We start from the raw sequence: 24791 nt of genomic DNA on the forward strand, positions 1-24791 counted from the left end.
GGGAGAAGAAATGTGTGGAAAATATCAGAAAGGGAGACAGAACATAAAGACTCCTAACTCTGGGAAACTAACTAGGGGTGGTGGAAGGGGAGGAGGGTGGGGGTGGGGGTGAATGGGTGACGGGCACTGAGGGGGGCACTTGACAGGATGAGCACTGGGTATTATTCTGTCTGTTGGCAAATTGAACACCAATAAAAAATAAATTTATTAAAAAACAAAACAAAACAAAACTCTACAGCTGGGGAGCCTGGCTCAGTCTGTTAAGTGGCTGTCTTCCACTCAGGTCATGATCCTGGAGTCCTGGGATTGAGACCCATGTTGGCCTCCCTGCTCAGTGGGGAGTCTCCTTCTCCCTCTGCTCCTCTCTGCCCCTCACGCTCATGCTCGCACTCTCTCTCTTATTCATGCTCTCTCAAATAAAATCTTTTTAAAAAGCTCTATACCTAATGTCATACCAAATATTGAAAGAATGCTTTCTTGCTAAGATTGAAAACAAGGCAAAGATGTCCAGTTTCACTACTTCTATTCAATATTGACTGGAGGTCCAAGTTAGTGTAAAAATTAATAGGTGTACAGACTAGAAAGAAATAAAACTATTTACAGATGACATAGACACCTATTTTAAAGTACAGTGTACTAATGATGGAGTAATTGAAGTATGTTAAAGTCAATGGATCAGGAAACAATTGCCATCAAAAAGACAACAGACCATAACATCTTTCTTGGGTCAAGGTGGCAGGTCTAGCTGCTATGTTCTGGGAGGGTATGAACAGTTTGATAAAGTATATGTAAAAATTAGCGGTATTTGTGTGCAACGAAGGAGCACAAGGAGCAAGGAAGGAGTCCTGCTGCATGCAAATATATTCTAAATCATATAACCTGATTTGAGTGTATGTTCCTCGCCAATTGAACTATCCATCATTAGCCCATAGGCAAGCCTTCTAATTTGGCCAATTACTCAGGGTTCTTTACCTCAACTGTTGGATTGGTTAGTTATAGGTAAGGTCTTTAGATTGTAGGGCTTGTATTAGACAAACTTGATGGCATGCAAGCTCCAGCATTTACTATGTCTGGTTAAAACTGGTTAACTTGGAGGATTTGAGTCTCCTGGTTACAAACCAATGGACACATCCAAATCAGTAGTAACCAGACCAACACTAAACAGAATGGTGTGCAGCTGCATCTGATAGGCTTTGTTGTAGGATGTTGAGATTCCTTGGCCTGTATTATGATTTATTGCCATGTCTGGTTTCATTGTTATGGGATATGGCATTGCTATGGGCTGAATTGTGTCCATCCACTCATACAGCCATACAAACAAATTCATATTTTGAAGTCCTAACACCCAGTATTTCAGAATTTGACTATATTTTCAAATAAAGGAGGTGATGAAGCTAAAATGAAGTCTTTGGGGATGGATGTCCTTATAAGATGGGAAAACTTGGATACTCAAAGGGACACCAGGCATGCTCAGCACGAAGAGAAGACAATGTGAGGACAGAGTAAGAAGGCATCATCTCCAAGTCCAGGAGAGAAGCCTCAAAAGAAGCAAACTTGCCTACACCTTGCTCTTGGACTTCCAGCCTCTAGAGAAAATAAATCTGTTTTTTGAACCACTCAGTCTGTGATATTTTGCTAATGTTAGCCACAGCAAACTAATACAGTGTTGGTTTTATGATGTCCAAGAGTAATTATTTACTAAGTAAAGTTTTGTCTCCCTTTCTGGCAGTCCACACGGTCTGTGAGGATGGTCCTGGAACACTAATTTCCCAAAGAGGATCAGAGGGAGAACAGAGATTATCCATCCCTGAATATTCAGGAAAGATTTTGGGGATGGTGAAAGTTTAGGCTCAAATGGGTCCCAGGAGAGGACTTTCCATCTGGTTTTTAGTCCTTATGGTATGAGGGCAAGATAAAAAATTTATAAAGACAGGAACAGGCCTTACTAAAGGACCTCACACATAAAAACGTTTTATATACATAGAAGACCTAACATTAGGGGTACCTGGGTGGCTCAGTGGTTGAACATCTGTCTTTGGCTCAGGTCATGATGCCAGGGTCCTGGGATTGAGTCACAGTTCAGGCTCCCCACAGGGTGCCTGCTTCTCCCTCTGCTTATGTCTCTGCATCTCTATCTTTCATAAATACATAAAATCTTTTTTAAAAAAATAGACAACCTAACATTAAATATAGGAAAAGCTGATGAAAATATTTTTAATGTTGGTGTAATAGTAATAGATAGTTGCCAAATTGCTGACAGTTACACATTTCACAAATCTGAAATTTCACATTTCACTTATCTGTGGTAGGAGATTTCCAAAGTCCTTCATCCTAGAAAGGATAATTTTTAAGCAATGGTCCAATAGTTGGTGATAAACATAAAGATGGGCCACTTGCTGGCCAGGGCATCAGAGCTAAGATGACCACCTCAGGTTCGGCCAATTTTGTTTATCAGGGATATTCTGGCTAAGGGATAGAAAGCAGCCACATTCTACTGAGCTCCAAACAGTTGCTCTTTTGAGAAAGAATGAGGTTAGAAAATTCATACGACCTAATTCCAGGACTTATTCTAATGCTACGACCATCAAGACAGGTTGCTATTAGCATGGAAATAGATATATAGCTCATTGCAACAGAGAGCCCATAACTAGTACCACACATAACTGTCAGTTAAGTTTTGATAAAGGTACCAAAGTAATTCAATGGAGAAAGGGCAGTCTTTGAGCAAATTGTACTTAAATAATCAAACCCTATGTTAAAATATATGAACCTTCATCCTTCACACCATATTTATGAAATTACTAAGAAGCATCATAGACTTACATGTAAAACTGGAGGTATGAAACTTTTACAAGGAAACATAGAAACTTTATAAACAAGGATTATCCAAAGGTTTATACTGGACACACAAAGGATGAAACAGAAGAAAAACTTGATTAATTCAATTTCATTAAATTAAAAACTTCTCACAACACTGTTATAGAATTTAAATGTTAAGCTACCTAGTGAGAGAAGATGTATGATGAGCTGATAAAGAACTTACATCCAGAATTTACCAAGAGGTCTTAGAAGACAAAGGATTTATTTTTTAAATGGAAAAAAAATATGTTCAAACACTTTCAAAAGATGCAGAAATGGTCAGTAATCCCATGGACATGCTCAATATCTTTAGTCCTAGAAAAATGCAAATTAAAACTACAATGAGATACTACTACAGATCTATTAGAATGGATCAAATTAAAAACCAAATTTGAAAATAAGTTCTATTGAGAACTGCAACTGTTGCACAAAATATAATAGCACTTGGAAAATAATTTGATGGTTTGTAATAAAACTAACTAAAGCTTACCTTAAGATCTAGCAATCTCATTCCTAGGTAGTTACCCAAAACAGACACACATCCAAAAACTACATGCAAGCATTTATGGCAGCTTTATTCCTAAGTGACAAAGGCTGGAAATAAACTAAAAGGATGTGGAGAAACTGTAAATAGCATACACTCCTGGTGGCAGTGTGAGATAGTATGGCCACTTTGGAAAACAGTCCAGCAGTTCCTCAAATGGTTCAACACAGAGTTACCCTATGACCAGCAATTCCATCTCTACCCAAGAGAAATACCCCGGAGAAATGAAAACAGATGTCCATGTAAAAGAGCACGTGCACAGATGCTTACAACAGTATTATAAATAATATAGCCAGAAGGTTGAAACCATCCAAATGATGGACAAAATGTGCTACATCCATACCATGGAATATTGCTCGGTCATGAAAAGGAAGCAGTGATACATACCATTATACCAAATCAAAGAAGCCAGTCATAAAGGGCTACATACTAGAGGATTCTATTTTTATGAGGGGGTGAGGAGATAGCTGAATGGTACAGGGTTGCTTTTAGAGGTGATGACAAGGTTCTAAAATCGTGGGGATAGTTGCACATACCTGAATATACCAAGAACCACTGAATTTTACACTTTAAATGGGTGAATTACATGGTATGAATTACATGGAATTACGTTTCAAAGTGGATATAAGAGGGCAGCACCAGTGGCCCAGCAGTTTAGCACCGCCTTCAGCCCAGGGCGTGATCCTGGGGACCCAGGATTGAGTCCCACATCGGGCTCCCTGCTAGGAGCCTGCTTCTCCCTCTGCCTGTGTCTCTGCCTCTCTCTCTGTCTCTCTCATGAATAAATAAATAAAATCTTTTTTTTTTAATTTTCTTTTTTTTTTAAAGATTTTATTTATTTATTCATGATAGTTACACAGAGAGAGACAGAGAGGCAGATACACAGGCAGAGGGAGAAGCAGGCTCCATGCAGGGAGCCCTACGTGGGATTCGATCCCAGGCCTCCAGGATCGTGCCCTGAGCCAAAGGCAGGCGCCAAACCGCTGCGCCACCCAGGGATCCCAATAAAATCTTTTTTAAAAAATAACAAAGTGGATATAATAAATAGGCAAAGAAAGCACCAGTCAAAATCATACATTGTCTATAACTGCAACTGCAGTTATAAAGTTTTTTTTTTTGCCTCAAAAAGTGACATTTATTCAAAGAAAAGGAAAAATGACAAAATGTCCATCCCTTGGCTCCCTTCCCTCCCCACTCCTGCTCCTCTTCTGCCCCCCAGACCAAGGCCCGTGTCAGGCTAGGTGGCAAGACCGTGCCTCAAATGAGGTCAGCAACATTGAAGGGCATCTCCTCAATGGAGGTGTTGTAGAAGGTCTCAAGGTCTCAAAGAGTCCTCTTGTCTTCTTTTGTCATCATGTTAATAGCCACACCCTTACGGCCCAATCATCCACCATGACAGATTCTGTGAATATAGTTTTCCCTGTTGGTGGAAAGGTCACGGTCAATGCTTCTGGCCAGCAGGTGATTGGTAATCAATACTCTGCTAGAGCCTGAGTGGAACTCCCTCATGATAACATCTTGTTCCTTCTGGTCCATGTCTCGGTGCATGGCGGACACAGTGAAGTCTCAGGTGTTTATCTTCTAGGTGAGCCAATCCACCTTGCTTCGGGTGTTGATGAGTATGACCACCTGCATGATGGTCAGGGTCTCATAGAAGTCGCAGTGTTCAGTTTCCACTCCTCTCACTCCACGTTGAAGTGGATACCCTCCAGGGTCAACTCCTCCTTCTTGACCAAAATCTGAATGGGGTCCCTCATGAACATCTTGGTCACCTCAAGCACGTCGGAAAGCATCATGGCAGACACCAAACCACCTGGATGTTGCTGTTGAGCATCTGGAATATGTCATAGATCTGGTCCTTGAATCCATGGCTTAACATTTCATCAGCTTTGTCCAGTACAAAAACTCTTGATGTATTTGGGAGACAGGTATCTGTGGTTCAGCATGTCAAACACATGACCTGGGGTGCCCATGACATGGGGAGCCTCCATCTGAAGCTTCTGCACCTCAGCACATACATTGGTCCCCCCGATGCAGGCATGGCAGGAGGCACCCATGTAATCTCCCAATGCCATAACTGCCTTCTTTATCCGCTGAGCCAACTTTCTAGTGGGTGCCAGGACCAAGGCCTGTGTAGCCTTTAGATCCAATTCAATTTGCTGCAGAATCAATATGGCAAGAGTGGCTGTTTTCCCAGTCCCAGATTGGGCTTGAGCGATCACATCATAACCCTTAATACAAGGAAGCATAGCTTGCTCCTGTGATGTGTCCAAGATTGCGAATCCGAGAAACCAAGGAGCCAACACCGATGTAAGCACACAAGAGTTTATTAGCAAGCTCGAGCTTGCGTCCAAGTATACCCGACACAGTGGAGCAGGGACTTGGACCCTGAGGTGGATTACAGCTGGGTTTTTATGAGCTGGTCTAGAGGTAAGGTGGGGTTTTTCAGTAAGGGTGAGGGTGGGAGAATATCCAGTAAAGAGGTCTTACAAGTTTTTGCTTCCTTATTCCAATAAGGGCGTGCTTTGTGTTTTTTTTTTTTTTTTTTTTTTTTCTGTAGCCGGGGTAAGGTAGAGGTCAGTACCTGGTCACAGTGGCCTGAGATGGCTGCCGAAGCTACAATGGCTGTACTTGTGCCAATGTTAAACTTGAATGGCCCCAGTGCTCTCAGCCTCCACATTTCCCCCTCTCAGGGGAACCTAAAGAAGGATCCAATCATGGGTCCAGGTTGGTCTCAGTAACAAGGTCTAGTGGTTGGTATTGTTATCTAAGTACCATAAGCTGGACTGTACTCATTGTCTTTGACAAAAGTAACTAATCTATTGATAATGCAGGGCCCAAAGGTGAGGAGGAGGATTATGAGGGGCCCGGCTATGGTGGACAACAAGGTAGTGAGCCAGGAGGAACGATTGAACCAGGATTTGAACCAGCCTTGTTGCTGTTCTCATTCTCGCTTAACCAAACTTTCCCTGACATTTGCGATAGATTCACAGACTATCCCTGGGTGGTCAGTGTAGAAACAGCTCTCTTCATTTAGGGCAGCACATAACCCTCCCTGTTGTAAGAAGACTAAGTCTAATCTTCTTCTGTTTTGAAGGACAACCTCGAACAAGGATGTTAGGGAATCTTGGAGGCGGGAGATAGAGGTTTCTATCCGTTCTATGTCTAGATCAATTGCTGCTTTAAGACTGTCGTAGTGGGAGTTCTGTGCGGCTAGTGAGGTGATACCTGTCCCTGCACCTGCTAACCCAAGTCCTAACAGTGCAGCAATGGTGACAGCTGAGATGGGCTCTCTTCTATCTCGTTTGTGGGTACCTGCATTGAACCATTGAAGCACCTGCTCATCTGAGTGATAAATAATTTTAGGAAGTAGTTGAACTAATACACAGAAGCCCTTTGTCTGATTGTCTAGCCATGAAAACAGGGGGTTAGGCCTGTAGAACATTCCCACTAACCATTTTGAGGAGGTAGGTGGTAGTCCTGGCTGGATATAGATTTGATATCATTACATAGGGACTGGTATTGGGGTGAGGGGGTCCTATACAGAGCCCCTGACCTGATATTGATTGTAAAGTGAGTCCTTGAGTCTTTTGCTGCCATCTACAGTCATTGGGACTGAAGGTTGTTTTATATTGACCTGTTATTGCAATTCCTTCATAGAAGAGGGGGCAGATGTCATAGCACAGCCAGCAGGATTGGGTAAGAGTGGGCTTAGTTGCATTGAGGAATTTGTAAGCCCGGGACATTAGGGTCAAAAGAGGGTGCTGAGAGGGGTCGAAGGGAAGGCAAGTCAGAACTGGGGTATCCCGACTGGAGGGGTTACAGGAGGATTTTAAAGAGGGTACTGCAGTTTTGACCACTGGTGGCCTTGTTTTTGCCTGAGATTGGGTTGGCACTAGCACAGGGTTGGGGCCTACCCCTTGAGTTTGACTTACAGGCTTTTCAAGTTGCCTGATCATGAATTGGGCTCCATAATTGTGCCTGTGTAGATAAAGCCGGAGTCCCCATAGGAGTCCTATTCCCCAGTTTGTATTGTTTCCCAACCTCCATAAAGGAAATGGTGACCGAGTTACAGAGGAGATGGGAGTTTGCTCCCGTGCTGCCCGAGCATGAGGGGCCCGTGGATTTCATTGGATTTTTATAAGGCCATCTGGATCCTGTGACAGCCAATAACATGTCCCAGTTTGTTCGCAACCCCATGTTTTACAGAAGTAATCCTCGGGGCCTCCACATTTGGAGACCTTATTATGGTCAGACAGAGAGGGGGCCGGGCATGCGTAAAAGCAGGTGGCAGAGAGGGAAATTAAGCTCCACACGCTGACACATCCGGGTACTTGGCCAAGTAGAGCCGAGGGGCCGTGGTGGGCCCTGAAACGTCTGGGTTGCATAAGTCAAAGGTTAGATTGGGCCACCAGGTTCCCCTATGGTGTATTCCTGACAGCTGGGTTATTATTTCCATAGAACTCGGGGTGAGGATTTACCAGGTTAGATTTAGTGGTTGATGAGAGTTGGTTTTAGCCGTGAGGGGATACAGTGCAAGTAACATTAGCAGGGTACATGAGAACAATGCAGTCTTAGCTTTAGGGGATTGTCCTTGTCGGGTTGACTCTGCCATTCTGGAACAAAGTCTTTGAGGATGGCATGTGGATCAGCTGGCCAGATGTGAGTGTAGTGGACCCAGGGAGTTATCCCGTCGACCTTGAGAGCCGTGGGTGTAGTCAGGATCACAATGTAGGGTCCTTTCCAGCGAGGTTGGAGTTTCTGTTGCTGATGTCCCTGCATGTACACCTAATCGCCTGGTCGATATCGATGGGGTCAGGGGTTGGCCCAGTTTCATAGAGGGCCTTCAGCTTAGGCCATACCTGTTCATGGGCTCTTTGTAACATTTGGAGCAAGAAAAGAAGTTGTTGATCATCAAATTCAACAAGCACCTCAGGTTTTAAATTGGGGATAATAGGTGGAGGAAAACAGAACATGATCTCGTAGGGGGTAAGTCCCATCTTATATGGGGAGTTTTGTACCTTATATAGGGCGAAGGGGAGGAGAGTCACCCAGTCCCCACCAGTCTCCAGGGCTAATTTAGTTAAGGTCTCTTTTAATGTTCTGTTCATCCTCTCTACCTGTCCTGAGCTTTGCGGCCTATATGCACAATGTAATTCCCAATCTGCCCCAAGTACTAGTGCCACTCCCTGTGTTACCTTAGAGACGAATCCTGGTCCGTTGTCTGATCCAATCTTAACAGGAAAACCATACCTCGGTAAGATGCCTTCCAGCAGTTTCTTGGTCACGGTCTGTGCTATTTCATGTTTGGTGGGAAATGCCTCTGGCCACCCTGAAAAAGTATCTACAAACACTAGTAAATACCTGTATCCGTATCTTCCAGGTTTTACCTCAGTGAAGTCCACTTCCTAGTAGGCTCCTGGGTGGTCCCCCCAGAGCCAGATGCCTGGGTTAGATCCATGGGCAGTGGCATTGATTAATTGGCATGTGTGGCAGCTTGCCACAATCTGCTCGATCTTTGCTCAAGAGTCCTTAATAGTGATCTTTGCACGTCGTATGAGGTCTTCCATCTTCCTTGTTCCCATGTGAGTGCTCCGATGCATTTTGGATAGGACTCATCATCCTAGTTCCTCTGGCAGGATGATGCTGGAGTCCGCGGCCCTCCACCAGCCACGCAAACACTGGGTCATAAGCAAGCGTTTGATCCAGTGTAAGTCAGCATCAGTATAGTTGGGGGTGTCGGGCAGGGTCGCTGCCCCCGGATCGGGTAGTGTGGTTGTTAAGACCTGGGTCACTGAAAGGGCCGCCTCCTTTGCTTTTGGGTCAGCTAGCCGGCTTCCCCTGGATACTGGTGTGTCTGCCTTTTGGTGTCCCAGACAATGGATGATGGCTAGGGCCTTGGGCAGCCAGAGGGCCCCCAGGAGTTCAAGGATCTGTTTTGTTTTTAACAGTCTTTCCTTCTGCTGTCAGAAGCCCTCTCTATATATGAAGGGCTCCGTGGACGTGAGCGGTGGTGAAGACGTACCTGCTGTCGGTGTAGATGTTTATTCGTTTACCTTCTCCCATGGTCAGCGCCTTGGCCAGTGCGGCCAGTTCTGCCCGTTGAGCTGACGTTCCGGCTGCCAGTGGCTCTGCCCAGATGGTCTCTGTTTCCGTGGTTACGGCTGCCCCCGCATATCTGATTCCTTCTCGGACAAAACTGCTGCCGTCTGTATACCACGTGGCATCCGTGTTCGGCAGTGGCTGGTCCTGGAGATCGGCCAGGTGACTCCGTGCACCTGTGCCAAAATTTCTTGACAATCATGCGGGGGGGAGGGGTCCCCAGTCTGGGTTAGGGAGTGGCATTGCTGGATTCAGGGTTGTCGGTGGCTTGAATAAAATCCTGGTGGGGTTTAGCAGTAGGCTCTGATAATGGGTCAGACGGGCATTGCTGATCCAGTGTCTGGGGGCTGTTTGAGTACCCCTTCAATAGCATGTGGGGTGGGAACATGCAGTTCTTGCCCCATGGCCAGCTTGTCTGTGTCTTTGACCATAGTGGCCACCACGGCAATAATTTTTAAGCATGGGGGCCATCCAGCAGCTACCGTGTCCAGCTTTTTGGAGAGATAAGCTATGGGTCTCTTCCAGGGACCTATGTACTGGACAAGGACCCCTTCTGCCACCTTGTCTTTCTCGCCCACGTACAGGTAGAAGGGCTTGGTTAGTCGGGCAACCTGAGAGCCGGGGCAGACAGCAAGGCCTGTTTAAGGTCATTAAGGGCTTTGTTCATGGCCTCTGTCCATTCAAAATTTTGCTGGTGCCTGGTGGCCTCATAGAGGGGTCTGGCCATCTTGGCAAAACCCGGAATCCACAATCGACAGAATCCTGCTGACCCCAGGAATTCACGTACCTGGCGGACTGTTTCGGCTGTGGGATCCTCAGGATGGTTTCCTTCTGTGCATCCGTCAACCATCTTTGTCCATCCTTTAATTTGTACCTAAGGTAGCTCACCTCTGTTCTGCAGATCTGGGCTTTTTTAGCGGAGGCCCGGTATCCTAGGGCCGCTACGGTCTGGAGCAAGTCCTTGGTGCCTCGCAGGCACGTGTCCCGGTCCTCTGCCGCCAACAGGATATCATCTACATGTTGCAATAAGGTCAAATGAGGGTGTTCGGAACACAACTCACCCAAGTCTTCGTGTAAGGCCTCATCGAAGATGGTCGGTGAATTTTTGAACCCTTGTGGTAGTCGAGTCCAGGTGAGCTGGCCATTGATGCCTTTCTTGGGGTGCGTCCATTAAAAGGCGAAAAGGTCTTGGCTCTTGGGTGCTAAAGGCAGGCTGAAAAAGGGATCTTTTAAACCTAATGCTGTATACCAAGTTTTGTCTGGAGGCAGGGTGGAGAGGAGGGTATATGGGTTTGGGACCGTGGGGTGCATATCCTTTACTCGCCGGTTGACTTCCCTTAAGTCCTGGACTGGCCTGTAATCGTTAGAGTGTGGTTTCTGCACCGGCAGCAGGGAGTGTTCCATGCCGACTGGCAAGGCCTCAATATGCCCGAGGCCAGTAGTCGCCGTATATGGGGTGTGATTCCCACATGGCTACGAGAGGCATGGGGTATTGGCGGACCCTGACAGGGTTGGCCCCCGGCTTTAGTTCTATGTATATGGCCGGTCGGTGCCAGGCCAACCCAGTTCCCCCAGTTTCTGCCCATGCTTGGGGAATTCCTGTAGCCAATGATCAATGTCAGTCATTGGGGCTGAGGGCATTTGATGGAGACGGTATTTGTCCTCTAAACTCAGGACAAGCACCTGAATTGGGTGCCCCTCCTCGTTTAGGATTTTTGCCCCTTTGAGGTAGAAGGGGATTTGTGCCCCCATCTTGGTGAGCAAGTCCCAACCTGGCAACGGGTAGGGACGTTCAGAAATGACTATGAAGGAGTGGGATACCCGGCCCATGCCGAGACCCACAGTTCTTTGGGTAGTTCATGAGTACTGTCTGGTGCCCATGGCCCCTTGCACCCATGAAGTCTTGCTTGCCAATTTCCCTTGGGGTTGTAATAAAACTGAGTGTTGTGCCCCAGTGTGCACTAGGAATTCCATGGTTGCCCCTCCACTCTGAGGGTTACCCTAGGCTCGGGGAGGGGTGCCAAACTCCGACTCCCCTAGTCATCCAGGTCCTCCATCTCCAAGATCTTGGCGGGGGCCTTAGGTCTCTTATTAGGGCAGTCTTTCAACCCTGTGGCCCTCTTCCTTACAATAAGCACATTGGTTTTTGTTCAGTTTAGGGCATTCCCGACGGGGACCAGGGCCATCCTCCTTACCTGTCCCTAAAGCCAGATTTTTGAGGTGCCTCTGTCTTTCCTGTGGGTCTTCCATGGTTGTGGCCAGCAGAATCTTGACCAGGTTTCGAGCCTGCCAGTCACTTAGTTTAATTTGTTGCTCTTCCAGACTTTATTATTATAAACTCTTTCTGCTACAATTAAGTCCTGCAAGCTCTTCTCTTCTCGTCTATTCTTTGCAATTTTCTTTTGATGTCTGGAGCGGCCTGATTAACAAAAGCCATGATAATTGCGGCCTTTGTTTCTGGGGCTTCTGGGTTCATAGGGGTGTACTGCCTAAAAGCCTCTATGACTTTCTCTAAGAAGGCGGCTGGACTCTCATCCTTACCCTGCCTCACATCATACACCTTGGCCAGATTGGCAGGCTTGTGCGCGGCAGCCTGGAGACCTGCCAGGAGAGTCTGGCGGTGGACCCGGAGTCTCTCCTTACCTTCAGCCAAGTTGTGGTCCCAGGTGGGGTGGGATAAGGGGAAGGCAGCGTTTATGAGGTCTGGGTTTTGAGTCGGCTGTCTGTCCTCTCCCAGGACAGACTTCTGGGCTTCCACCTGAATTTGTTCTCTTTGGTGAAGAGAACCTGCAAGAGCTGTCGGCAGTCATCCCAAGTAGGCAGGTGGGTAAAGAGAACAGGATCTAAAAGCCTGATTAGATCTTTTGGATTATCAGAGAATTTTGCATTCTGGGTTCTCCAATTATATAAATCAGTGGTGGAGAACGGCCAGGATAACATTGGCTGTCCACCAGTCTCGTGGGGAGGGGGGGGTCCCATGGCGCAGAGGGGAAGGGTGGTGGAGTCAGCCAGCCCTGTATTAGGAGGGGGGGCCTCCCGGTGGGTCCGGCCGTGTGTCCCCGCTGCCGGCCTGTGCACAGGAACTCCCTCGTCAGGGAGGGGTGGCGCCCCTTCTGCAGCCCCCGGTGCCTCTGATGTGAGGGCAAGGGGGCATCGGGGAGGGTAGGGCGGTGGGAGAACCAGGTCCCCCGGGGAGGAATCCTGCAAGACCAGATGAAGGGGCTTTTTGGTCCTAGAGTCAGTGTCCTTCTCGGCCTTTCACAGGGCTAGAATCTTGGTAGGTCCTGCCTTGGGGGGTGAAAATGGTTTTAGCCAAGGAGGGGGATTCTTGATCATGTCCTGCCAGGCCAGGATGTAGGGCACCTGGTCAGGGTGGCCATCAGATTTATCCCTGAAGATCAGGGACTTAACCTGTAAGATAACAGGTAGGTGGAAAGTTCCTTGTAGGGGCCACCCCACCTCAAAGGTTGGCCATTCTGACATGCAGTAAGCTTGAAAGTTTTCTCTCCGTATGTCTGTGCTCAGATTGTGAGCTCTTTCCCTAACGTGCGAGAAGTGGGAGAGCATAAGGGACAGGGGGGTGGTTTGTGTCTGCCCCATTATGTCCTCAGTCCACACCAAGGCGCAGACAGTTATGACAGTTAACAAAGACACGGTAAGACAGACAAGCGCACACACAGTTAACAAGGACACAGTAACGAACGTTCCAGGGCGGCCGCGGAGACAGAAAGTAAACCGAAGGGCTGGCAGCCGGCCCTCCTCACAGATGGGGACTTCGTCCTCCCGGCGGGGGCAAGGGACGTCTCCCAAGACCCCCGGGCTACGGCCTGCCAGCGCGTCCGCCTAAGCTGATGTCAACCTAATACACATTGGAACTCCGACCCGTAGAAATACAGTCTAGAGCTCGCAGAGAATATGCGCCAAAAGGTAGAAAGGTTGAGTGCGCTCACCACGCGTGGGACCCTCCGGATGGGGTCTTGGGGGTTTCTCAGATCCAGATGAGCCCCCAAATGTTGCACCTAAGATTGCGAATCCCAGAAATCACCAAGGAGCCGACACCGATGCAAGCACACGAAGGTTTATTAGCAAGCTCGAGCCTGGGTCCTAGTGTACCCGACACAGAGGAGCAGGGACTTGGGCCCCGAGGGGGGTTCCAGCTAGATTTTATGGGCTGGTCTAGGGGTAAGGTGGGGTTTTTCAGTAAGGGTGGGGATGTGAGAATCTCCAGTAAAGAGGTCACACAAGCTCTTGCTTCCTTATTCTGATAAGAGCGTGCTTTGTGTTTTTTCTGTAGCCGGGGTAAGGTAGAGGTCAGTACCTGGTCACAGTGGCCTGGTCACGGTGGCCTGAGATGGCTGCCGAAGCTACAATGGCTGTACCTGTGCCACTGTTAAACTTAAATGGCTCTAATTCTCTCGGCCTCCACACCTGGATGGCAGAAGGCTTCTGAAACCATAGGCGTAGATGCCATGGAGAAGAGACTCAAAGAGGTTCATGTCATCAAAGCTGTCAACAATCTCATTCCAGTTACTCTCAATGACACCTTCGGGCTCCATCCCATTGGGGCCATTGTCTTTGGATTGGGAATCCCGCCTCGCAGACATGATCCTTAGAAACTCAGTTATGAAGGTTTTTAAAAGAGCATTGAAAACAATTAATTTGTAAACCAAATAACGTAGGAATTATTAATTTTACACTATTTGTGAATCAAAAGTGAGAATGAGAACCATGAATGAAATCAAAAAGTAAATATCTGATATATTAAAGATACTAAATATCTGGCGTTATCCTTCACTCTTCAGGATATTGAGAAAAGAGGTGGCCACTCATTACAAAAGGTGATAAAAGAACTCACCTGAAATGTGGTCATTGTCTCCTCCTTTTCTAGGGGAAGGCCAGAGTCATGAGAAGACAGAACTACAGAAAGGAAAAGTCATGAGACAAAGGCCAGAAATTCTCTAGCCAACGTGGCATCTTTGTGAAAATTTTTTAAAAGCGCCCCTTATATGAAACAGACACAGCTCCACATGGATTGGTGAGGGGGGTGTGGATTCCAGCTACCGCTAATTTCACCTGGGAGGAGAACAGCAGAGTCTGATGGTGCCAACGACTGTTCTCAGAGCTCCCAGACTGGCCATGCTGGTCCTGGGCAGTGTGGGCAGGGGAGCCACTAACATGTACTTTGGCCCTGGTACCAAAATGCGCCAGTTCAAATCATAACCATTGCTGCTACCTGGTCAAATAACTTTGCGTTAACTCGGTCATCAGCAAGGGGAGGATAAACATGTGCCTACCTTGTAGGATAGTTGCAAAGATTAAACATGTGGGGAGAGGGGGCACCTGGGTGACTCAGTGGTTGAGCGTATGTCTTTAGCTCAGGTTGTGATCCTGGGGTCCTGGGGTCTAGCCTCCTACCGAGTTCCCTGCGGAGAGCCTGCTTCTCCCTCTGCCAAGTCTCTGCTTCTCTCTGTGTGTCTGTCATGAATAAATAAAATCTTTAGGGCAGCTCAGGTGGCTCAGTGGTTTAGCGCTGCCTTCAACTCAGGGTGTTATCCTGGAGATCCAGGATCAAGTCCCATGTCAGGCTCCCTGCATGGAGCCTGCTTCTCCCTCTGCCTGTGTCTCTGCCTGTCTCTCGTGAATAAATATTTTTTAAAAATAAAATCTTTAAAAATAAATGTGTGGGGAGAAGGAAAGCGGTTATAATTCTGCTTGCAAGAGGGTGCAGGGGAGCTGGGGAGTCCCCTCACCCCATCTCCTGGCAGGTGCAGAAAAGCAGAGGCTCTTCCCCTCATGAAGTTATCTTTGCCAATGGGCTTGTAAGACACCTGAACACCAGGGAACTTTGCCTTTGAAAGCTATGAAATCCTGATTGGTGGCTTTAATTGTTGCATGGTAGGTTTTTTTTTTTTTTTAATGTTTGTTTTATAAAAAGGAATAATTGCTGGTGGATTTTCTTCTGGAAGCCAGAAGAGGCTCCAAGGTACATTCCTCCTTGTTCATGGACTAATGAAAACTTTGACTTTCATTTGTCATGTCAAACAAAAACTCGATTCCCTGTTTAACAATATTTGGGGGAAGCAGCCCAGGTGGCTCAGCGGTTCGGCACCGCCTTCAGCCCAGGGCGTGATCCTGGAAACCTGGGATCAAGTCCCATGTCGGGCTCCCTGCATGGAGCCTGCTTCCCCCTCTGCCTGTGTCTCTGCCTCTCTCTCTCTCTGTCTCTTATGAATAAAATCTTTTTTAAAAAAACAATATTTGGGTAGTGATAGCAAAACCCAACCCAGAGAGTGGTTTGGGGGTTTTTGTGAGCTTATTTATGTAAAATCTGGCACAGTAGATCAGTTCTCCCTAAAGAATGAGGATTCTGATGACTGTCATTCCCATATAACAAACGAGAAGACTGAGAGTCAGTGAGACAAAGTTATCCAGGTCATAAAGCTTGGAAGTGGCATGGCTGGACTTGAATCTGGCTCTGAGTCTAGAACCTCTGCTATTTGTCACTGGGCTGCTCTAAAGACAAATACAGAGAAAAGGGGATGCTCACCAAATCCGTGAAAGGACAGGCCAGGAGGCAATTCATTTCTGATGGCAGTTGAAATTAACTTTGTGCTAACTGAAACCAACGGAAATGTATTTTCTTACAGTTCTAGAAATCCAAATCCCAAAAGGATTCTTACACAGTTAAAATCAAGTGTTGAGCAGATCAGATTCCTTTCTGAAGTTCCATGGGGAGAAGCGTTTCTTACCTTCCCCCAGCTTTTAGAAGCTACTGTCATCGCCCCCTTCCTCCATCTTCAAGGCCAGTTGCATAACACTTCTCCTTCCCTCCACCTGCCTTCCTCTTATAAGACCCTTTTGATTTCACTGGGGCCACCTGGATACCCATGCTACTCTCCTCAAGACCTTCAAGTTAATCACACCTGCAAAGTCCTTTTTGCCATTTAAAGGAACATACACACTCTGGGGATTAGGGTACAGACATCTGGGCAGCCCGGGTGGCTCGGTGGTTTAGCACTGGCTTCAGCCCAGGGCCTGATCCTGGAGACCCGAGATCGAGTCCCACGTCGGGCTCCCTGCATGGAGCCTGCTTCTCCCTCTCCCTGTGTCTCTGCCTCTCTCTCTCTAATAAATAAAATCTTTTTTTAAAAAAGGACATGGACATCTTTGGGTCCACAGTGCAGCTCACCACAAGAAGTCGAGGACAAAGGCAGAAAAGAGGAAGCTTCTGCTGACAAATGCCCTGTTTGCCAGGTAATAAAACATAGGGAAGGGGGTGGTTTCTAGAGCCACATCTTTGAGGTTCTGCCACTGGCCTGCTCTCTCTCTCTGCTTTGGTGCCTTGTCCATGTAAAAGGAAGATAATCGTAATGTCCACATAGGGTTGTTGTGAAGCATAATGCAGGGCACATCAGAAGCACCTGAGATGTATCACCTGCATGGTTCAGTTCCCTTCCTACTTGGAGAGGCATTACCTCCCAACTAACTTCCCCTCTCTGGCTCCAGGACCATCAGATAGATGCCTTCTGCTCAGCAACTGGGAGTCACCCAGAAAAACCCACTGGATGGAATAAAGGTCTGGTGCCCCTAGACTCAGTTTTGCCCATGACATCCAGCAGGGTTTCCTTTTCTATACCCAACTTTCTAGAAAAGGTCTTTCTTGAGTCAGGTTCTCTCACTACTTTGCTCAGACCAGTGTCTACACCTGAGAGGCGCTGTCTCCCTTCATTTCTGAAGGGCAGGTATGAGAATTTTCACATGCCCCTCAAAACCCTACCCAGGTGTTGACTTTATGAAGTCTTCCATCACCCTCCAGGGATATTTTATTAATTAACCTCCTGCAATGCCTGAGAGGTGACCAGCTCTTCCTCAGCTTCCTATCAACAGTCCCTCAAACACATGAAGGGTGGACTGTAAAATGAATGGGGGGATGTGTGAGCCCAAAACTGGGCAGGGCTGGTGGTGTGGGCTAGGTGATTGTTGAGGTTCCCTGGTCAGGGGATTTGGAGAGCAGTGGAGTCATTTTCTGGGTGCTACTTCTGGATTTCTTACCTTGCCCACCATTCTCTAGCATCTCAAGGAGATCTTGAGATGTCTTTGAAGACATAAAATGTTTCTGTGAAGCCCTGCTTTGGCCACCTGCTCCTCCCCTACGAAGTGCCTGCTTACCCTGCCTTGGAAAATAAATACTGTTTTTCTGTCTCAATTTGAGACACTTTCAGATTTCTGAAATTGGAGGCTTCTCCCTACTGAATGAAGTCTCTCCTTACAGAAGTCCAGATGTGTTTCTATTTGACACATGGGTCTCACGAGCTAGGAATGCAATCAGTCTCTGTATCATCATCTAGTGTGGATCAGCAGCTCAGTGTCAGATGACCCCATCAGGCAATAAGCCCTTTGCTGGAGGTGTTTCCATGCAATCCAGAGGGTCCAGCAGCGTCCACATTTTTTTGATTGAGACATACTTGACATATAACATTGTGTAAATTCAAGATGTACAACATATTGATTTGATACATTTATACAGCAATCGGATTGCCACTGCAGCATTAGTTAACATGTTGTCACATAATTATCATTTCTTCTAGTGTTGAGAACATTTAACACCTAGTCTTTTAGCAAGCTCAATGTTTATAATACAGTTATGTTGTTTATAATCCCTGCACTGTGTAATAGGACTCCAGATGTAGCCTTCACCAACTCCCATTCCCCTACAGCTAGCCCCTGGGAACTGATATTTTACTCTGCTTTTATGACTTGTCTGTTTTTTTAGATTCTGCATACAAAAAAATATATGGTGGGGCACCTGGGTGGCTCAGTCAGTTAAGTGGCTGACTCCTGGCTTCAGCTCAGGTCATGACCTCAGAGCCCTGGGATCCAGCCCTGTATCAGGCTCTGTGCTCAGCAGGGAGTCAGCTTGAGGATGAGGACTCATGCTCTCTCTATATTTCAAATAAATATTTAAATATATATTTTATATACATATATACATGTGTATACAAAAATATACATATATTTTATATGTATATATACATACACATACATACATATGATATTTGTCTTTCTCTGACTTATCTCACTTAGTATAATGTCCCCAGGTTTATCCATGCTGTTCCAAATGACAGAACTTCCTTTTTTTTCTCATGGCTGAATTTCATTGCATTATATACACCATGTCTTTTTTATCCATTCATCGGCTGGTGGACACATAGGTTGTTTCCATAGCTTGACTATTGTGAATAATGCTGCGATAAACATGAGGGTGCAGCATCTCTTCGGTAGACAGCTTTCATTTCCTTTGGCTATACACCCAGAAGCAGGAGCATCCATAAGGTTTTGTCACAGCTTAGGGTTCCCCAGAGGAGTGCAAGCGTCACATGGTCTGAGCCAGTTTCCTGAGTGGAGCAATTCCATCCCACTTCAATTCAGCACAGTACATCCTGGGGCTGAAACAACTCAGGCAGACAGTATCAGGTTTCAGCCGAGAGACAGGTCCAGGCAGTGAGGATCTGTGATTTTCAGCATTCCAGAAAAGCCAGCTGCTTTTCTCTGGCAGCAGCAAGGCTAAGACTAAAGGGTCAGACAGCTGTGCCCAAGCCCAAGTAAAGCTGTCCTAAGCCCTTTCTGCCTTGTCATTCTTAGAGTCCAAACTGACCTCTTAAAACTATGCACATCAGATTGGAGAAATATCTGCCTCTCAGGGTCAGACATCTGATTTTCTGAGAGCTCATTAGCAACTAAAATCTCCTTTTGAAAGCTCCAAAACTGTATCTCCACATGGAGATGGACATTCTTTTCATGTTGCTTCCCTTTCCCCAGAGGCTCCAATAGGCAAGACACATAGCAGAAATCATCAGTTACAGAGACTCATTCTGTTACCAACATTCAGTTTAAATTTCAACCTGCTCACAGGCAGCAGGAAACAAGTGAGTGTGGTCCATGACACATTCTCTGCAGCTTTCCCAATTGGAATGATCCCTCTAGTGTTTAGGTTATAAGCATATAAACTTGCATCAATTTTTATCATACATCCAGGTACAATAGCCACAAAATACACAGCTATGTCTTTCAAAGTCCCTCTTTGGTGGTCCCTGGGTGGTGCAGTTGGTTAAGCTTCTGACTCTTGGCTCTGGCTCAGGTCATGATCTCTGCGTCATGAGATCAAGCCCCACATCAGGTTCCACACTCAGCACAGAGTCTGCTTGAGTTTCTCTCTCCCTCTCTCTGCTCTTCCCTCCTCCTACTCTTTCTTTCTCTCTCTCTCTCAAATAAATAAATATTTTTAAAAGCCCCCTGTTTACCCTCTCGTTGTAAGCTTACTCAAGCCCTGATCAGCAGGTCTAACATTTACAAGATCAACAACAGCTGGGGAGGGAGGTTGTGACAATGCTGCCAAGTGTTCTCTATCAAGGAAGCTCAGTGTTTCCCTCCTTCACCCTCTTTTTTTTTTGGTCTAGTTTATCTGAAACTTTATTTCATGGGGTGAAGTCTAGGAAAAAAACAATCCAAGCTTTCAAGAGTCCTCTCTATATGGAGTCATACAGAACACACTTAATTCCCCAGCAAGGGAAATTGTGACAACACATGTGAAGTGTGTCTATGAGGGAAGCGCATTAGACACACTCAATACCCAAGATTTCTATTACAGGCTGGTCACATCAGCACGCTCTGCCTAGCAATGAGCTCAAATTCCTGACCCAGAGGGAAAGCAAGTGTCTGGCATAAACCGCATTATTTGTACAGTCCTGGCATAGTGAATAGCCTTTACCACTGAGGGAATGGAGAAAACCTTACAGAAATCCAAGTTCCCAGAATGTCAGTGGTCATGAGTATCTTTTACAACATCTGTCCTCTCTTTGTTTCTTTATATTTGACACAGAGAAATTGACAATGTCAACTCTTTGGTAATAGGATAGGGAAGTACATTTCTCATGAACCTTTTGTGAGAGTATGTTCATAGAGACTTTCTGGAAGGCTCTCAGACAATGTGGATCAAAATGTAAAATGTGAAAACACTATGCTAGTGAGGATGTAAAGAAACTGAATTACTCATACGTTGCTGGTGGGAATACAAGGCATCATGGATACTCTAGAGGAGTATTTGGTAATTTCATTTAAAACAAGATATGCACTTATATTGCACACTTGAGCCCTTATGAATAAATGAAGTGAAATGAAAACTTATGTTGATGCAAAAACCTGTATGTGACTCTTTACAGCAGCTCTATTCGTAACATCAAAAACTGGAAACAGTGGAAGGGGGATGGGTAACTGAGAGATGGGCACTTAAGGAGGGCACTTGATGGGATGAGCACTGGGTGTTATACGTTGGCAAATTGAATTTAAATAAAAACTGGAAACAACCCAAGTGTCTTCTAACAGGTGCATGGTTTTAAAAAATATTTTATTTATTTACGCATGAAAGAGAGAGAGAGAGAGAGGCAGAGACACAGGCAGAGGGAGAAGCAGGCTCCATGCAGGGAGCCTGATGTGGGACTCGATCCCGGGTCTCCAGGATCACGCCCTGGGATGAAGGCGCGCTAAGCCGCTGAGCCACCCAGGCTGCCCTAACAGGTGCATGGTTAAACAAACTGTAGTACATCTATCCCATGGAATACGAATCTGCATTAATAAATTAATGTATTAATTAATTAATAAAAAGAAACTTCACTAAAATAGAGCCAGAAGGCCAGAAGGGGGCGCTCTCATACCATCCCACTCCTCATCAAGAAATGTACGGATTTGTATCTCCTCATCCGTAATTGTACGGATCCCAACAGGGAAAGATTGCTTTGCATCTTGTAGCATCCACTGCATCTCCTACAAGACACGGACCAGTTAAGGAAAGATTGTCCTCACCTCGGACTCTTCCATTTGTCCAATGGACTTTCCTTTGAAATAATCTCTTCCAACTTCCTCCTTCTCCATAAAATAACATTCCTCTCCTTTATTTGTTGGACTAGCCTATGGTTTTTGCTGCAACTTGCCTGCCCCAAATTGCAATTCTCTGCTATTCCTGAATAAACCCATTTTTGCTGGTAAAATAACAGTTTTACTTTTAAGGTCAACAGAAAAAAATATTGATACAAGCAACAATTGGGTTGGATTTCCAGGTCACTATACTGAATGATAAAAGCCAATCTCAAAAGCTTCCACACTGTATGATTCTATTTATGTAACATTTTTGAAATAAAATTGTAGTGACGGAGAACAGATTATTGATTGCCAGGGGTGAGGGATGGTGAGAGTGGGTGTGTCTATAAAGGCACCAGGGAGCCTGTGGTGATGGGACAGCTCTGTATCTTGATTGCAGTAATAGTTACATAAAACTACATAAAATTATATAAATATATACACACAAAAAAAGTACTTGTAAAACTGGTAAAATTGGGGATCCCTGGGTGGCTCAGTGGTTCAGCGCCTGCCTTTGACCCAGGGCGTGATCCTGGAGACCCAGGATCAAGTCCCACGTTGGCCTGGCAAGGAGCCTGCTTCTCCCTCTGCCTGTGTCTCTGCCTCTCTCTTTCTCTGCATCTATCATGAATAAATAAATAAAATCTTTAGAAAAAAACTGGTAAAATTGGTGGATTATACAGTGTCAATTTCTGCTTTTTTTTTTTTTTTTACATACTATGGAGTTAAGATCAGGGGCAGAGGGAGAGGAAAAGAGAATCTCAGGTCGACTCCCAGTGAAAAGCAAAGCCAGAACACAAAGCTTGATCTCACAACCCCGAGATCATGACCTGAGCTGAAATCAGGAGTCCACCACTTAAGCAACTGAGCCACGCAGGCATCCCATTAGTAACTGTATTTTTATCAAAGGTTTGGTATTTGTAACCATAACCCCTCTAGTTGTTCTAGATTGTCTTCACAGTTCTTGGCCCTTTAAATATCTATGCACATTTTAGAATCAATTTGTCATTTTAAACACACACATCCTGCTTGGTATTGAGATTGTACTGAATCTATAGATCAACTTGGAGAGATTTGATTATCTGTCTGTCATTTATTTGGGTCTGCAATTTCTTTCAGTAATGTTTTGTTTTCTGTGTTGGTCTCACTTTTTTTTTTAAGATTTTATTTATTTATTAATGAGAGAGAGAGCGCGCACGAGAGGCAGAGACACAGACACAGGCAGAGGGAGAAGCAGGCTCCATGCAGGGAGCCAGACCTGGGACTTGATTCCGGGACTCCAGGATCACGTCCTGGGCTGAAGGCGGCGCTAGACCGCTGAGCCACCCAGGCTGCCTTGGTCTCCCATTTCTTTTTTTTTTTTCTTTTTTTTTTTTTTTTCCCATTTCTTTCATTAGATTTAGTTCTGCCTATTTGATACTTCCAACTTTTCACAAATTCTTTTACTTCTAACATTGTGATTGTTGCTAGTATATAAGAATATCATTGAATTTTTAATTTTATGGTATGTTGTGACTTAAATTTACCTAATAATTCTAATATTTAAAATCTTTTAAATTTATTTTTATTTTTTAGACAGAGCATGGAATGGTGGAGGAGCAAACAGAGAAGTAGAGGGAGAAACTTAAGCAGATGCCATGTTCAGTGTGGAGCCCCAGTTGGGTCGTGATCATGACTGAGCTAAAATCAAGACTCCATCTGAGTTGCCCATGTGCCCCTCTAATATTTTATTTATATTATATTTTATTATAATATCTGCAAATAATTAGTTTCCTTTCTACTCCTTGTTTAATTATTGTTTCCTTGCACTGGCTAAAATCCATAATTATAGATAATATGTGATAGTAGACATTCTTTTTTTAAAAAAGATTCTATTTATTTACTCATGAGAGGCAGAGACATAGGCAAAGGGAGAAGCAGACTCCTCATGGGGAGCCAGATGTGGGACTCGATGCCAGGACCCTGGGACCACACCCTAAGCCGAAGGCGACCACTGAGCCACCCAAGCGTCCTGATTGTAGACATTCCTGTGTTATTCTTGATCTCAGGGGATTGATTTTGGTGTGTAACTATTAAGAATTATGTTTCTCACGGTTTTGTGAGTGTGTGTACCATCTATTAGACTAGTGAGACAAAGATCCATGAGTTGTTACTGTGAGCAGGGTACAGTTTCCACTGCTTGACATGTATTAAGTCTTTCATTCATAACATTCCAAATATTAGCCTCACTTAACAATGAAAAAATAGAGGCAGAGAGATTCATCTATGTGTATAAGGTCACACAATTTTTAAGTAGTCACACCAGTACCTAAACTTAGCAGTCATTTGTACCCTTGGGCACAACACCCAAGGCCAGATGGTTTCATTGGAGAATTCTACCAAACATGTAAAGAATAATCAGAACTAATTCTACACAATCTCTCCCAGAAAATAGGAGAGGGCAATAAAATCTCAATACTAAAATTAGACAAAAACAGTATGAAGGAAGGAAGATAAAATAAAAAATAAGAAATGAAAAAACATGTAGATTAAACTGTAAAATAAGCATTTGAAGCAATCACAGAAATTTGATTATTTTATTGGGTTTCATAATGGCTTTGTGGTTTTGTAAAAAACCAAAAAAGCCAATATTTAAGAAATGCCTATTGAAATAGGTATAAAATATCAGAGTTGCTTTAAATTATTTCAGCATTTAAAATAAAAAGTAAAAGGGAATAGATTAAGCAAATGTAGTAAAATCCTGGTAATTTGAATGTGAGAGATCAGTATGTGGGGAACCATTATATTTTCTCTTTATGAAATTTTTCATAATTAAGAATTAAAATCTTGTAATGCCTGTGTAGCTCAGTGGTTGAGCGTCTGCCTTTGGCTCAGGTCACGATCTTGGGGTCCTGGGATCGAGTCCCACTTCAGGTTCCCTACAGGGAGCCTCCTTCTCCCTCTGCCTATGTCTTTGCCTCTCTCTCTGTGTCTCTCATGAATAAATAAATAAAATCTTTTTTTTAAAGAATTAAAATCTTGAAAATTGACAACCTGTGGAAATCCTGCTACTTGTGTGACTAAGGCAATGTTTTTAATTTTCCCAAGCCTATTTTCTTATGTTGCAATGAGGATTACTATCACTCACTTTACTGAGGCTCCAATACATAAGAATGGTGACCCTGCAGTACTCCTCACCCCCACGGATGTTAAGCTTCCTTCATTGGACATACATATCCATCTCTGAGATTAGACAAGATATGTAAAGACATCTCACTTCCCTGGAATTTGCTGAACTGTCTTCCATTGGAACAGGAGAAGGCAAATGACAGAAAAGAATCCATAAAACCAGGTCTGCTTGGCCCTCCTAACTACTTAGCCTGGGCATTACCTG

At 45.0% G+C, this 24791-nt stretch overlaps 1 long non-coding RNA gene and 1 pseudogene across 1 annotated transcript; one reads left to right on the top strand and one right to left on the bottom strand.

The window, feature by feature from the left end:
- Window positions 1–4476: 4476 nt before the first annotated feature.
- LOC140604228 (eukaryotic initiation factor 4A-I-like) lies at window positions 4477–14109 on the bottom strand (annotated as a pseudogene).
- LOC140604229 (uncharacterized) lies at window positions 13183–23198 on the top strand. The gene is made up of 3 exons (XR_012007231.1): window positions 13183–13432; window positions 16660–16759; window positions 22994–23198. It is a non-coding gene; the product is annotated as an uncharacterized lncRNA (long non-coding RNA).
- Window positions 23199–24791: the final 1593 nt, after the last annotated feature.

The sequence above is a fragment of the Canis lupus genome, chromosome 1, assembly GCF_048164855.1.
Source record: "Canis lupus baileyi chromosome 1, mCanLup2.hap1, whole genome shotgun sequence".
NCBI lineage: Eukaryota > Metazoa > Chordata > Mammalia > Carnivora > Canidae > Canis > Canis lupus.